Here is a 16782-nt window from a genome sequence, read left to right on the forward strand (position 1 = left end):
TGTCTAATTTTTGAAGCTTTTGCTGTGTTTGTCTCTGATTTTGTTCCATTGTGTCTAACTGTTGCTGTGTTTGTCTCTGGTACTGTTCCACTGTGTCTAACTTTTGAAGCTTTTGTCCCATTTGTTGCAATAATTGTAATAACAATGCACTGGTGTCTGAAACATGTTCCTCAGTGCTATTCGGCAATGTATTTGAACTGGCAATATTAGCATTCTGAAAAGCAGGAAATGTGTCTTGACTTACTTGAGAAAACGGCGAGTACGCAAAACCTGAATCTGCAGTATTTGCAGGATTGTGTCCTGTCATTTCGGATTCCTGAGGCAAGCTGTTGCCGACCGATCGATCGATAATGCTTCCCTGTTCACTAATTGTTTCACTGCGTACACCGTTATTTGCAGCCTGCTCCATTTCCCTACGCACAATTACCAAATTACTACTTTGAACATTAGTTAATTCATTACACGGTGGCGCTAACACACTGCTTTCGTCTTCACTGTCATTTCTCAGTTTACTTTGGAGCCTAGTATTACGTTTTTCACACGCCATTATTGTCACAATATTTCACACGACAACACAGAAAAGCACAATTTGAAGAGCAAAATAAGAAAATACATTAACATAGCACTGAAAATAATAACTACTTAATTGCAAGCACTGCTGCGAAATACTTGGTGCAAATCTACATGCATGCCACAACTGTTTTACTGTACCACAATGAAAAACTACAACTACAAAGGAGATTCTCTCTGCAATTATGCACTAGCAATAAACAAAAGCTACACTAATTACACAAACTACAAGAAAAAATCAGAAGATTCCAGGGTCGTATCCTGGCAGGGTCGCCATATGAAACGTCCCCTTCGAACAATTATACATGACTGTGCTTAAACTGACACACAATATTTTTAGCGCAACACAATCTGAGTTTCAAAAATCCCAACAAATGAATGGCCCTGACTAACATTAACCTATACGTTTCACAAATCACTTACCTCACAAAAATCTTGGTTACTCGAACTACTGCAATACAGCGAGCGCCACTACTGCCAGCTAAACAAAAGATTTAAACTACGGAAGGCACTAAATACTGAGAGGCATAGTTAGGAAATTAAAGATTTTAACAGAGAACAAACAATGTATTTACCTTAATAGTCATCAAAAGTCATAATATATATAGCAGTTCATGACATCCAGTCTTACAAATTTCAAAATTCCGCCCTTTCTCTCCCCACATCCACCACTGCTGGCGGCTCACCTCCAACTGCGCAACACTACGCGCTGTTAACATCCAGCTGCCCAACAGTACAATGGCAGACAACAATGCAAACTAGCCACAGACTGCACACAGCACAGCCAGTGATTTTCATACAGAGCGCTACCTGGCGTTACCAATAAGAAAACCTAAACAGCCTACTTACAAATCACATCCCAGATGTGTTCGATTGTAACTTCCTGGCAGATTAAAACTGTGTGCCTGACCGAGACTCGAACTCGGGACCTTTGCCTTTCGCGGGCAAGTGCTCTACCAACTGAGCTACCGAAGCACGACTCACGGCCGGTACTCACAGCTTTACTTCTGCCAGTACCTCGCCTCCTGCAGAGTGAAAATTTCATTCTGTGTTCGATTATGTTCAGATCTGGTAAACAGGGATCACTTGGAACTTACCACTGTGTTCCTCTAACCAGTCCATCGTACTCCTTGCCCTGTGATATGGTGCATTATCTTGTTGAAAATTGTCACACCATCGGGAAAAATGATCGTCATGAAGGGGTGTACGTAGTCTGCAGCTAGTGTCCGATACACCTTGGCCATCATAATGCCTTACACGAGTTCCACTGCACCCATGGATGCCCACGTGAATGTCCACAACGGAGCTGCCACCAGCTTGGCTCCGTCCCGCAGTACAGGTGTCAAGGAGCTGTTCCCCTGCAAGAGGCATTCACGCCCTCCCATCCGCATGATGAAGAAGGTATCGAGATTTACCAGACCATGCAACGCTCTTCCACTGCCCCAACGTTCAGTGCCGATGGTGAAGTGCTCATCTAAGTCGTAGTTGCCGATGTCGTGATGTTAACATTGGCACATGCGTGGGTCGGCTGCTGAGGCCCATCGTTTGGTGTGTTCGGTACACTGTGTTCACACTTGTACTCTGCATTAAAGTCTTCTTTTAGTTCCGCAACAGTTTGCCGCCTGTCCTGTTACACCAGTCTGCCTAGCTTACGACGTCCGACATCTGTCATGAGGGGTAGCCATCTGGCCACTTGGACATGGTTTAACCTGGGTTTCGCCACATGTTGAAGACAATCACCGCAGCACATCTCGAACACCCGACTAGTTGTGCAGTTTCCACGTCTGCACCGAGCCTCCGGGCCATCAAAATCTGACCTTGTTCAAACTCAGATAGATCGCAGGCCTTCGCCATTCTACACAAGGACAGCATGCTCACTGATTCTACATGCACGATGTATGTATTTGACTAGCAGCTATTCCTGGGTAGGTGACGTTGCTGTCACATGGACGGTTTTATATCCGTAGTAGGTCCGTGATTATAATGTTCTTGCTGATCACTATTATATTGATCTTTTGGTAGGAATATGTGTAACCAGTTCGTTTATTTACAATTAGAACCTATTGTTACGAACAATCGAATAATGAAAGAGACAACAAAAATACTGTTTTTATAATGTTTGCAACCTGTAACAGCTCTAATTAACATTATCAGCTTACTTTGCAATCCTAGTCATAACAACGCTTAATTACTTGGTAACTACTGAAACTCACAACACGAAATCTTCTTGATGATGTAAATAAAGCGATCATCTGGACTGCTGAAATATTTAATGAAATTCTGTTCACATGAAACAATAATGTATTCATATTTGAAACGAGAAACAGGAAGATTTGGGATGGGGTAGTTTCAGAGCAATTAACAAAAACGTAATCATCATTGTTCATTTGCATCATTTCACTTATTTCTCCATGAAAACGACAGATACGTATTTGACCTTATATCCTATTACACGTATTACACGTATGATAACAATTTATGTTATTTTGAACAATTTCTGTGATTGTAACTAACGAAATTCCTTTTGTGTAATATTCCGATTGTCAGCGAATGTTTATAGGACTCACGAGAAATCACGCGAGAAGGCCAGAACGTTGTAAAATTTCGACAAGGACAAGAGCATTAAGAGCAAGATAACTTAACGACATTAACTGTTATCCTGAAGATACTGATCTGTATCCACCAAATTACAAGTACTTCATTTGCAATTACCATTAACGTTACGAAGCCAACGGCTTTACCGCAGTGGTAACACCCGATCCTGCCAGGTCACTAAAGTTAAGCACAGTCGGGCTTGGCCACCTATTGAGTGGGTAACAGTCCAGCTCTGCCGAGGGCTGTTGACAAGCGCGGTGTACTCAGCCCTTGTGAGGCTAACCGAGGAGCTACTTGATTGAAGAGTAGCGGCACTGGCCACCAAGCTGACAACGGCCGGGAGAGCAGTGTGCTGACCACATGCCCCTCCGTATCTGCTTCCGGTGACGCCTAAACGCTCAGGATGATACTGCGGTCGGTCTTTACCGTGGGGCCTTTAAGGCCTATTCGGACGCTGTTTTTACTAATGTTATGAAAAGACCATTGACTTTCAGTCTTTCAGTTTATTTCCTTTTTTTGGGACAACATTCTTTTCTCCACAGTGTTGCAGGTACACCGCACAGGCCAGTTATTTTCCCTTCTTGCACGACCATATCATAACGTTCTCACAAACAAATAACACTCAACTGCGATATCTGAATAAGAAACTGGTTGCGTAATCATTCCTTACATTCAGAATGTCAAGACGTCATGACTACCTGATTTTTGTGGTTGCCTTGAAATGCTAATCATTTGCGTGTCCAGGCATGTAGCACACTTTATGCTGTTTGTACATTTGCGCATTCCGTCTTCATTACTTTGCAACTTTAATGGCCAATAACGTATAAATCAGGGCAGCACTCTCCTAGATGTAGTATTTTGTTACAGACCTGGTGGCGAACTTCTTGTGTCAGCTTTCGAACAGCACGTGATTACCATTCTCAGTTGTCAGTATTTGTTTTAATCAGATTCGAAACCCGCGGTAAGAACAGCGAGAAGCAATTAGTACAGTACCAGTAGTCCCTCCATCCCTGATTCTCTAAATAATCGAAATCCAGAGTATAAAATAGCTCACAAGGTCTGATTACTTTACAGGTGAGTTACTCTATTAAATATTTGACTTTAAGCACCCACAACCTATATGGTGTCACTGAGAAAAAGATTCGAAATGATTTGCAATTATGTGTAAAGTTTGTTGGAAGCCGCTACTTGCCTTCGTTCTCAAGTACTGGATGAGTATAGTCTGAGTAATATGAGCGCCTGAGCCACACTGCATCATATTGCCAGTGCAGTCTAGGGTAGCGCCTCCTCTAGCCAGCAGAGGAATTAATTGCCTCAAAACAGTATACACTTTTTAAAACTTGACGTACTGTGTTAGGCCTTTAACACAGGATTATACCTCTTAATGAGTAGTTTATAGCAACATCTTAACTTTTTAAATTCGGACGATAGTTATATGAAGTACTGAAAATAAAAATTTTACCGCTGGAAGCCGTTAGATACCAAACCTGCAACTGAGACTGCGTGACCCCGCATAGTAGCTATAGATCAGGCTTATCGCGTCATATGGATCGAGCCATGTACAATTCCAGTTATTAGACATTCTAACAACATTGTCTGTTGCGAAGCCATCATACAAATCTCTCATGAATCAGCACTGAGTATGTAACGCACCAGTTGGTTGTAAATATGTCACATGTTTTACAAAAAAATGGTACAAATGGCTCTGAGCACTATGGGACTCAACTTCTGAGGTCATTAGTCCCCTAGAACTTAGAACTAGTTAAACCTAACTAACCTAAGGACATCACAAACATCCATGCCCGAGGCAGGATTCGAACCTGCTACCGTAGCGATCTTGCGGTTCCAGACATGTTTTACAACTGACGCGTAATATTCTCAGTGCTGATACACGCAATAGTTATTTCTGTATTCCCGGTAATATGGAATCATAATGCCAGCTGTCTGTAGCTAAGGCCTTCTATAGCTAGCCAGAGGAGTTAATGTAATGAAATGAACTTTCAAATCATGTTGAATATCATTCTATGCCAGCGACGACCATTCTGTTCGTATGCACTTTGTGCCTAGACCACCAGCCACCAATGACATTTACGATCAAATGCAATGCCTGCTGAAGTCAACATTCGATTCTTTCCGAATCCAAACTCATTCTGAATGAGAAACGGAATATATTAGCTCATATTACGGATGTTAATCACGGAACTATTAAAATTATACAGAAGTACAGCAGCAATTCTTCGTGATATAGACTCTAAAGTTCTTGTTAGGTTTCTGTAGGTATGTGAAACTAGAAGTCTAGGAACAGTGTAGCGATTCCCTCAAGTTATCAGTTATCATGGGCATGTGGCTGGCGCTCAGTAGCGTCCTAGATGTGTTCCATCGGGCTCAAATCATGTTAATCTGGTGACCAAGTCATCAACGTAAGCTCATTATCACACCGCTAAAACCAATTGCAGCAAGATTCTGGCCTTGTGACAGGGACATTTAATCTGGTAGAAGATGCCATCGCCGTCGGGTAAGACCTCCGGGACGAAGGTAATCCACAATAAAGTACACTCCTGGAAATGGAAAAAAGAACACATTGACACCGGTGTGTCAGACCCACCATACTTGCTCCGGACACTGCGAGAGGGCTGTACAAGCAATGATCACACGCACGGCACATCGGACACACCAGGAACCGCGGTGTGGGCCGTCGAATGGCGCTAGCTGCGCAGCATTTGTGCACCGCCACCGTCAGTGTCAGCCAGTTTGCCGTGGCATACGGAGCTCCATCGCAGTCTTTAACACTGGTAGCATGCCGCGACAGCGTGGACGTGAACCGTATGTGCAGTTGACGGACTTTGAGCGAGGGCGTATAGTGGGCATGCGGGAGGCCGGGTGGACGTACCGCCGAATTGCTCAACACGTGGGGCGTGAAGTCTCCACAGTACATCGATGTTGTCGCCAGTGGTCGGCGGAAGGTGCACGTACCCGTCGACCTGGGACCGGACCGCAGCGACGCACGGATGCACGCCAAGACCGTAGGATCCTACGCAGTGCCGTAGGGGACCGCACCGCCACTTCCCAGCAAATTAGGGACACTGTTGCTCCTGGGGTATCGGCGAGGACCATTCGCAACCGTCTCCATGAAGCTGGGCTACGGTCCCGCACACCGTTAGGCCGTCTTCCGCTCACGCCCCAACATCGTGCAGCCCGCCTCCAGTGGTGTCGCGACAGGCGTGAATGGAGGGACGAATGGAGACGTGTCGTCTTCAGCGATGAGAGTCGCTTCTGCCTTGGTGCCAATTATGGTCGTATGCGTGTTTGGCGCCGTGCAGGTGAGCGCCACAATCAGGACTGCATAGGACTGCATACGACCGAGGCACACAGGGCCAACACCCGGCATCATGGTGTGGGCAGCGATCTCCTACACTGGCCGTACACCACTGGTGATCGTCGAGGGGACACTGAATAGTGCACGGTACATCCAAACCGTCATCGAACCCATCGTTCTACCATTCCTAGACCGGCAAGGGAACTTGCTGTTCCAACAGGACAATGCACGTCCGCATGTATCCCGTGCCACCCAACGTGCTCTAGAAGGTGTAAGTCAACTACCCTGGCCAGCAAGATCTCCGGATCTGTCCCCCATTGAGCATGTTTGGGACTGGATGAAGCGTCGTCTCACGCGGTCTGCACGTCCAGCACGAACGCTGGTCCAACTGAGGCGCCAGGTGGAAATGGCATGGCAAACCGTTCCACAGGACTACATCCAGCATCTCTACGATCGTCTCCATGGGAGAATAGCAGCCTGCATTGCTGCGAAAGGTGGATATACACTGTACTAGTGCCGACATTGTGCATGCTCTGTTGCCTGTGTCTATGTGCCTGTGGTTCTGTCAGTGTGATCATGTGATGTATCTGACCCCAGGAATGTGTCAATAAAGTTTCCCCTTCCTGGGACAATGAATTCACGGTGTTCTTATTTAAATTTCCAGGAGTGTATGTTGTCCACAGCCGATAATGGTGAGTTCAATCATTACCACATGTGCCACTGATCTACATCTACATCTACATCCGTACTCCGCAAGCCACTTGAAGGTGTGTGGCGGAGGGTACTTTGAGTACCTCTATCGGTTCTCCCTTCTATTCCAGTCTCGTATTGTTCGTGGAAAGAAAGATTGTCGGTATGCCCCTCTGTGGGCTCTAATCTCTCTCTCATTTTATCCTCTTGATCTCTTCGCAAGACATACGTAGGAGGGAGCGATATACTGTGTAGTGGGACGCGAAATTGAAGCGTCACCCATCAACCAGTGTCAGCCCAGTTTGCAGGTGAATATAAGTTTAATTTAGTTTTGTTTATGTATTTTTTGTAATATTTGTAATGGTTGTGAATTGTCTGAAGTTTTTGTATTTATTTTTTATGTTTCATGTACGGAGAGGGCAGCGCAACGAACGGAGACAGCATCTTCGCTGCCGGGACCAGAGAGAAAATTGCTGGCCACTATACGTCGCGGGTCGACAGCCAAAGAGCAACAGAAGATTCTGAAACCGATTTGTTGCGTCGTGCTTCTAATAATTGAAAACGAATAATTTGTGATGTTTTGTACAAGAATGACGTCATAGAGAGTTTAATCTTATTGAAAATGTTAGTCCTATCTTGTCAAGTCTCAGGTTCACGTCTGTATGTAGGAAGATAATAAACTAGTGGATGCTACTAAAGTTGAAATACGTGTTCCGAGGATTTATTTATGAAGAATAATATATTTGACAAGATTATTGAATTTTGACAGCGACATCGCGACTTTGAATCTCAAAAGTTTATTCAATGTGGTTCTAATATCGATTAAATCAGATAACGTGTATCAATATAATTTCTGAGGAGAAACAAACGACGTCTAAAATTGGAAATGTTTACGCAAACCAATTGGCCCGAGTGACGTAATTCTGTGCATACGACTCAAATGATGTTTTACAGTTTCGTTCAAGAACCATTATGAGACAATTTAAAAACATCATCATCATCATCATTTAAGACTGATTATGCCTTTCAGCGTTCAGTCTGGAGCCCCCCTTATACAGTTCCTCCATGATCCCCTATTCAGTGCTAACATTGGTGCCTCTTCTGATGTTAAACCTATTACTTCAAAATCATTCTTAACCGAATCCTGGTACCTTCTCCTCGGTCTGCCCCGACTCCTCCTACCCTCTACTGCTGAATCCATGAGTCTCTTGGGTAACCTTGCTTCTCCCATGCGTGTAACATGACCCCACCATCTAAGCCTGTTCGCCCTGACTACTACATCTATAGAGTTTATTCCCAGTTTTTCTTTGATTTCCTCATTGTGGACACCCTCCTGCCATTGTTCCCATCTACTAGTACCTGCAATCATCCTAGCTACTTTCATATCCGTAACCTCAACCTTGTTCATAAGGTAACCTGACTCCACCCAGCTTTCGCTCCCATACAACAAAGTTGGTCGAAAGATTGAAGGGTGCACAGATAACTTAGTCTTGGTAGAGACTTTCTTCTTGCAGAAGAGATTAGATCGTAGCTGAGCGCTCACTGCATTAGCTTTGCTACACCTCGCTTCCAGTTCTTTCACTATGTTGCCATTCTGTGAGAATATGCATCCTAAGTACTTGAAACCGTCCCCTGTTCTAACTTTGTTCCTCCTATCTAGCACTCAATCCGTTTATATTTCTTTCCCACTGACATTACTTTCGTTTTGGAGATGCTAATCTTCATACCATAGTCCTTACATTTCTGATCTAGCTCTGAAATATTACTTTGCAAACTTTCAATCGAATCTGCCATCACAACTAAGTCATCCGTATATGCAAGACTGCTTATTTTGTGTTGACATATCTTAATCTCACCCAGCCAGTCTATTGTTTTCAGCATATGATCCATAAATAATATGAACAACAGTGGAGACAGGTTGCAGCCTTGTCCTACCCCTGAAACTACTCTGAACCATAAACTCAATTTACTGTCAACTCTAACTGCTGCCTGACTATCCATGTAAAGACCTTTAATTGCTTGCAAAAGTTTGCCTCCTATTCCATAATCTTGTAGAACAGACAATAACTTCCTCCTAGGAACCCGGTCATATGCCTTTTCTAGATCTATAAAGCATAGATACAATTCCCTGTTCCACTCATAACACTTCTCCATTATTTGCCGTAAGCTAAAGATCTGGTCCTGACAACCTCTAAGAGGCCTAAACCCACACTGATTTTCATCCAATTGGTCCTCAACTAATACTCGCACTTTCCTTTCAACAATACCTGAGAAGATTTTACCCACAACGTTGATTAAAGAGATACCTCTGTAGTTGTTACAATCTTTTCTGTTTCCATGTTTAATGATTGTTGTGATTACTGCTTTTGTCCAGTCTGATGGAACCTGTCCCGACTCCCAGGCCATTTCAATTATCCTGTGTAGCCATTTAAGACCTGACATTCCACTGTATTTGATGAGTTCCGACTTAATTTCATCCACCCCAGCCGCTTTATTGCACTGCAATCTATTGAGCATTTTTTCCACTTCCTCAAATGTGATCCTATTTCCATCATCATTCCTATCCCATTCTACCTCGAAATCTGAAACATTACTGATCGCGTTTTCACCTACATTGAGCAACTCTTCAAAATATTCCCTCCATCTGCCCAAGGCATCCACAGGATTCACCAGCAGTTTTCCTGACCTGTCGAAAATACTTGTCATTTCCTTCTTACCTCCCTTTCGAAGACTGCTAATTACACTCCAGAATGGTTTTCCAGCAGCTTGACCCATAGTCTCCAACCTGTTTCCAAAGTCTTCCCACGATTTCTTCTTGGATGCTGCAATTATCTGTTTAAAAAGAATATAAATAATTTTGAAGTGGGTTGTAACTGACGTAGGTGACGAAGTCTACACATGGTCATATGTCGAAAGAAAATAAATAATATATAAAATATGTATAAAATATATAAAAATAAAGAATATAAATATTTTTGAAGTGGGTTGTAACTGACGTAGGTGACGAAGTCTACACATGGTCATATGTCGAAAGAAAATCATTTATAAGAATCTTACGTCGTTACACTACAACTGCTTGATTCCTCGGTGAAGGTATGTTCTCGAAACTTCAACAAAACCCGTACCAAACTACTGAGCGTCTCTCCTACAGAGTCTTCCACTGGAGTTTATCTATCATCTCCGTAACGCTTTCGCGATTACTAAATGGTCCTGTAACAAAGCGCGCTGCTCTCCATTGGATCTTCTCTACCTATGACATAGGAGTCATCTGCTGCAGAGACCCTTATTAAACAATATGACTGAAAGGTGTGCAACGAAACACTCGTGCTTGCGCCACCATTGTGATCTGTCGTCAGATCTGACACAGACCGCAGCCTATCAGGCTTTACAGTAGAGGCAAGCCTCGAACCACCACGTTCTGTCATGAGGCGTGGATGTGCAACACTTACACCCAAACCTCCAGATGTCAGACACCCATATCGATACCAATCGTTGTGTGTCGATAGATTATCAACCAAAACTCCGATTTAGTTCGTACTCTTTGCTGTCGTCCAGCAGAATGGGCATAAACGTTACTTAAAAGTAACACCACAACTACGGAGCACAGAAAAAGCATAACTGTAACTAATATGTACAGCTTCCGTGGGGAAGTTGGTAGAGCGTTAAATCGTCGTTCCAAGGACCCTGGGTTCATATCCCAATGATAACTATGTTTGTTTGCTATATTATGCGTGAAAGTGTTGTATGAGACTATTAACACTCCAGCACGTGTGATGCAACTGTTTCTTTATTCTGTTTTTACGACTGTGTGTGTTTATTCTGTAAAACTATAAATCCACTAGCTGCTTCACCACGCTTCTTCACTGTTCTGTCGCACATGTCCGACAGAACACCACACCTATCTACACAAATGTACTCTGTAGGTTTGCTGCTTTCAGCTACCGAAGCAAAAGAAAACTGCCAAAAGGACATTGCTAGAAAGTACTTTTACACGTCGGGAAAATGTTCTCCTATACAACAGTGTCATGCGCATACACTTAAAACAAGCTGTCATCAGAGGGGTTTGAACGCAGGACGTTTGGCACACCGACCTCACCCTCTGCCAACTCACCCACGCGAGAACTCCAAAAGTATGACTCGCAGACATATTTTCCTGTGCTCTGTAGTTATGGTGTTACTTTTAATTACTGTTTACGCATGTTCTTCTGGACGACAGCACATAGCACGAACTACATAGGTGTTTTAGTTGATTATCTACATACAACATTTAGTACCGATCTGAGTGTCTCACATATGGAGGTTTGGGTGTTAGAGGCCACTTCCAGTAAATGCTCTTGACAGTAGAACGCCAACAAAAGACCAGCTTTGCCTTTCCGAGATGCTTATCCCCAGGCACTGCGCCCTAACAATCTGCTCTTTGTCAAAGAGCTTATGTCTATTATGCTCCCATGAGTGGTACATATCGGTGCTAGAACAATTTCTCATTCACCTCTGCTCCTGTTCTGAACTTCCCTTGCCGCGTCACGAGCCGGCATTGCCATAAGACTGTATTTGGTTTGTAGCGGGAGGTGGTCGTAATGTTTTGGCTCTTCACTGTCTAATTTTGGAAATTTGTGGTAAGGACTATGGGACCAAACTACTCAGATCATTGGTCCCTAGACATACACACTACTTACTCTAATTTGAACTAACTTACGCTAAGGACAACACACACACCCACACCCAAGGGAGGACTCTAACCTCCGACGGGGACAGCCGCATGAACTGTGACAAGACACCTCAGACCGGACGGCTACCCCGCGTGGCTTCTCTGTCCATCATGATGTCATTCTGAAGACAGCAGTCATCTTCGCATCTTCGCCGTAAGTACACCACCGGAAAATGAAATGCAACACTCTCTAGGACAAGATCACTTTGTTGACAAGTGAGGTGACAGGTAGTTCATCTTTTTAGGTGTATATGACAGCTAACTCAGACCGGATGAAACACACACGATGTATTAAACGGTGCTCAAGTAGTCGCGTTATTACACAGTCTACAGCCCCCTTCCCTTGTCTCTGGAGGCTACACACGCGTATGTCATCGCATGTAAACGATAATAAAGGTACCCACTGGCATCCTGCGACGGCTGTCCCGAACATCTCGCACCTTTTGATGCAATTCGGTAATGATTCCTACAGGTCCTGGAGATCGAGTAAAATCCCGCCACATCATGTCAGGTATGTGTTCAACTGGCGAGAAATGTGATGATGTTTACAACACGAAGAGCACATTTCGTAACAGCAGCCGTACGTGGACATGTCTTGTACTGTTAAAAAACACATCCACCTTCCTGTCGAAGAACTGGCAGTAGCGTTGCACCAAGAGGTGAATTTTCGTCCACATCTACAAAATAAGATCTGCTGCTAAGTAAAATTCAGTATCATGTTGGTCTACCCCGTGAATTATAATACTGATAGATCCTACTGGCGTGCTGTCCACAAAGTGGTTCAGAGATCGGTTATCACACATTCCACCCTTCCGAATTCGTCATAGGTGTGAGGTGGGGTTCTGAGACTTTCTGTTGACTCCAAACGTGCTCAGCGGAGGTCATGTCAGCAGATATCGCAGGAAATTCCATTCGTTTGAGTCTTGCCTTCTGGAAGAAAGTGTTCACGAGTTACGTGCAGTGCGCTTGTGCAGTGTCGACAGTGTCGAGACGAGCCCACCACTGTAATAGGCTGGTCGTTCTGTGCCCAAACTTCACACCTCTCAAATTAGCTTCAATAGCAGTCTGAGGCGTTTGGCTTCCTTACATGATACTCGAAAAAAGGCATCAAGTTACTGACCTTGTCACTGAAGACAATATGTGGATACTAATCGAGGCTCCATTTCAGATTTTCCCTTCCTTACCTTCTTCGCGCTCGTCAGTGCTGTGGAGCTTGCGCTGTTGTCTCTAATAGACGCTCAGAGACCAAGTTTGTCGTGTGAAGGCGTCTTGCAAAGTGAATCCTCAAAGTACTTTCATAAGGAATCCCTTCAGTGCGAGGTCGCAAATTCAATCCCCAGTAATGCTGATTTGAAAGTGTTAACAGTTATGACATGAAAAATATTAACTGCTAATTACTCACTATGTGCGTCAGGGCGGCGACAGAAAGTGAGTGTCCGGAAGGTGCAGAGACCAACCTTCAGTGGAATGTATGTGTTATACTTCAGAAAATTGACATCGTCGATATACAAGAAATGTTCAAAATAAACCATTAACTTGCACCATGCACATCGAATAAAACAGGTGCGCCACTGTGATAACAAATGTTCGCACCATTAAGTTCGAAGGCGAACTCCTTGGGAGTTACAAACCGTGCAGGACGTTCAGATAGGTATCCAGTTTTAAAGAATGAATGGAGAATCATATTGGCGTAACAGGGTTATGAGAAATGATGGAACGTGTCGACATGCAACCGAATGCGAAACAGTCTGTCTTGGAGCTTGTTGTGAAACTGGCCATCCTATAAGGTGTAGCTGCAGATAGTGTGACAGTATGCTTTTAGGCACGGAAAAACCAAACATCCAAAGGTTAAATTGGTAAAGTGGTTCTAGCTGGTAAGAACTGCAGTGTCACACACTTCTCAGGAGGTTTAGTTCGCTCGAAAGGAGTATGATTTTTATACGGAGACCAGGTCTCAAGCAAAAGCAAGTAATTTTGACCAGCTATTGGCCAAAAGCAATGGTCATACCATAATTGTAGGTCTTTTACACCTATTTTGCCGCTCTTGCTTGCTGTGACGTGAATGTACGTATCATACTGCGCATGCACGATCACAAACACGGGAAAGAATTGAAGGGGGCAGAGCTCCTCGAACGGCTCGCAGGCTATTTGCCATCCAGATTAACAGTCGGCATAGTTATATGCGAATGCGTCAAGGCATTGACGTTAGTCGATCTTGATGCAATTGTCTTGGTGCCTCTAATTTCCAGGGTTCCATTAATATGCATTTCCTCTTCAAATCCCTACTGCTCAGAGATGAAAACTAATTCCTTACTGGACAATGCTATAAGTTTCTTTATCTTATCTACAAATGCATCATGAAGTCGACGCTTTGCTTAAAATTTGATTATCTTACGTCTTCCGATTCGGCAGCTCTGTTTCAAGTTAGGCAATCACCCACTGCTTCCCTTGAAGTCCCTTTAAGCTATGTTGCGTGCAATTTTACATAAATAAAGTAGTAGTTCAATATCATGTACATCCTGTAAATTGTATCGAGCATCCTTGAAACGCTAAAACAGCAATATTTACTACAATTGCGCCTTGTCCTCCCTTAAATATCCGTAGTTTTTCTTATGCGCTACACGATCATTTTGCTCTGGACTTCTTCGAAATCTGTTCATAACTGTTTTTCTACTATGCTGCGGATGATCTTCCATGTACGTAATTGTGTTTAGTAATCTCTCCTTAGACAACGATAATCCTTTACTGTGTTTCACTGCAGATGGGGTTTGTGGTTCCCTGTCCGACAAGGATTATGAACCACATGGCTCGACACTTATTTCACTATCACTTTCACCTGTTAACCACGTATCGGCGTCATTGTACTCCTCATGTACATTGTCCACACAGTCGAGCGTGTACGACACCACACATTCGACTGACTCATATTGCCGAGACGCTAATATTTCATTTGCCTCTTCTTTCCCGCTCTCCGAAATTCCCCCTCCCTGCAACAGCCCTGCAGGTTTTTCATACTGTTTCTGATCACCACGGAAAAAAATCGCAACAGCAAAAAGTAGCGCCACTATGAGGTTGCAGATGAGGTTTGCTTTAAATACATGCTGTAACGATCCTGAGCGTTTGTTGCCTTTGAGATTGAGTTGATGTTAGTCAAGAATGCCTTTAAGGCAACAAAGAAGCCATTACCAACACCTCACAGAGCTTAAACGAGGGCGTTTAATAGGGCTACGACAAGCCGGTCGTTCCTACTGCGACAATGCAGAAAGGCTTGGCAGCAACGTAGCCACTATACAAGGCTGCTGGCAGCGGTGGTCCCGAGAATGCACATTCTCAGAAAGACTGCACTCCGGGTGGCCATGTGGCCCTACCGAGAGGCCACATGGCCACCCGGAGGTCAGTCTTCTTGCGAATGTACGTGTGTGTGTTTGGCGTATGGCTTTGTCACATCGCACTGCATGTGCGGCAGCAATTTGAACAGTAGTTGACACCACAGTGACATAATGTTCTGCTACAAATCAATTGCTTCAAGGACAGCTCCGAGGCAGACGTCCTGCATTGCTCTGACCTCAAACCACCACGTTTTTTCACTTCAGCAGTGTCAAGCGAGAACTCATTGGAGGGCAGGGTGGAGTTTTCTTGTATTTTCTGGTGAAATCTGGTTTCGCCTCAGTGCCAGTGTTGGTCATGTGTTGGTTACAAGGATGCCAGCCGAGCGCCTGCGATCAAAGTTTTGTGGCCTAGACACACTGGACCTACACCTGGAGTTTTGGTCTGTGATGCAATTTCATATGGCAGCAGGAACACTCTCGTGGTTACCCCATGCACTATGACTACAAAATTGTAAGTTAGTCTGGTGATTCGAGCTGTTGTGCTGCCATTCATGACCAGTATGCAAGGTATTGTTTTCCAACAGCATAACGTTCACCCACATACCGCTGTGGAAGCCCAGCGTGCTGTACGGAGTGTCTGCTTCGATCTCCTCAATCACTAGATCTGTTTTCAGTCGAGCACCTATGGGACTTCATCGGACGACAACCAATGTCATCCACAAAGAGCACTAACAATTCCTGTATTGATCGATCAAGTGCAACAGGCATGGAACTACGTCCCATAAATTTTCATCCAGCACCTGTATAACACAACGCATGGACGTTTTTATTCTTGCATTCAACAGTGTGATGGTTACACTAGATATAGATGTCCCAGCATTTCACATTTACAGTGGCTTAAGCAACTCGTGGTCCTGGGATAGTAACCACTTAAATATGTTATCTAGACTAATGTATTCCCGAAAGTTCATTACATTAATTAATTTTTTGTGTTTCGATTTTGTTTCAGTTAGTGCATATAAAACACAAAATATGCAAATCACGATGGTGATGCAGCACGCGTATTGAGCGACTTACAATGTATGGAAGACATGTCTTTTAAATATGTATGACGGTTCTGTTTAAAATCTGTGGGTGTCAGTCAGTTAAAGATCGTTGAAAAATCACTAATATAAAAAATATAAATGAGCAGTGCAGCAACCTACAGACAAAGCAAGACTCACGTTACGGCAGGGAGCTACCATTGGTAGTGCAGTGAGCACCATCTCTGGCGATTGACAAATTTATGGCTTTCGCACCATGGCACGTAAAAATGTTGGATTTTCCAAGCAAAATACGTTCTGCACAGCTACAACCGTTACATAGCTCTTGTCACTTAGCCACTGGTATACTTATAACAAAAAATTGTTAAACCTCCGTTTTACATTCAAAAGTTCTTGGCTCGAGTTAAAAACGAGCGAATACAAAAACACCCAAAACATAATAAATTCTGTCTTGCAGAATAAATTCCGTGTCGCAGAATAGATCTCTTACGAAATTTGTGACTGGAGGCGTATCAGTTTATTTGAAATAAA

This window comes from Schistocerca cancellata, chromosome 5, assembly GCF_023864275.1.
Source record: "Schistocerca cancellata isolate TAMUIC-IGC-003103 chromosome 5, iqSchCanc2.1, whole genome shotgun sequence".
NCBI classification, from domain to species: domain Eukaryota; kingdom Metazoa; phylum Arthropoda; class Insecta; order Orthoptera; family Acrididae; genus Schistocerca; species Schistocerca cancellata.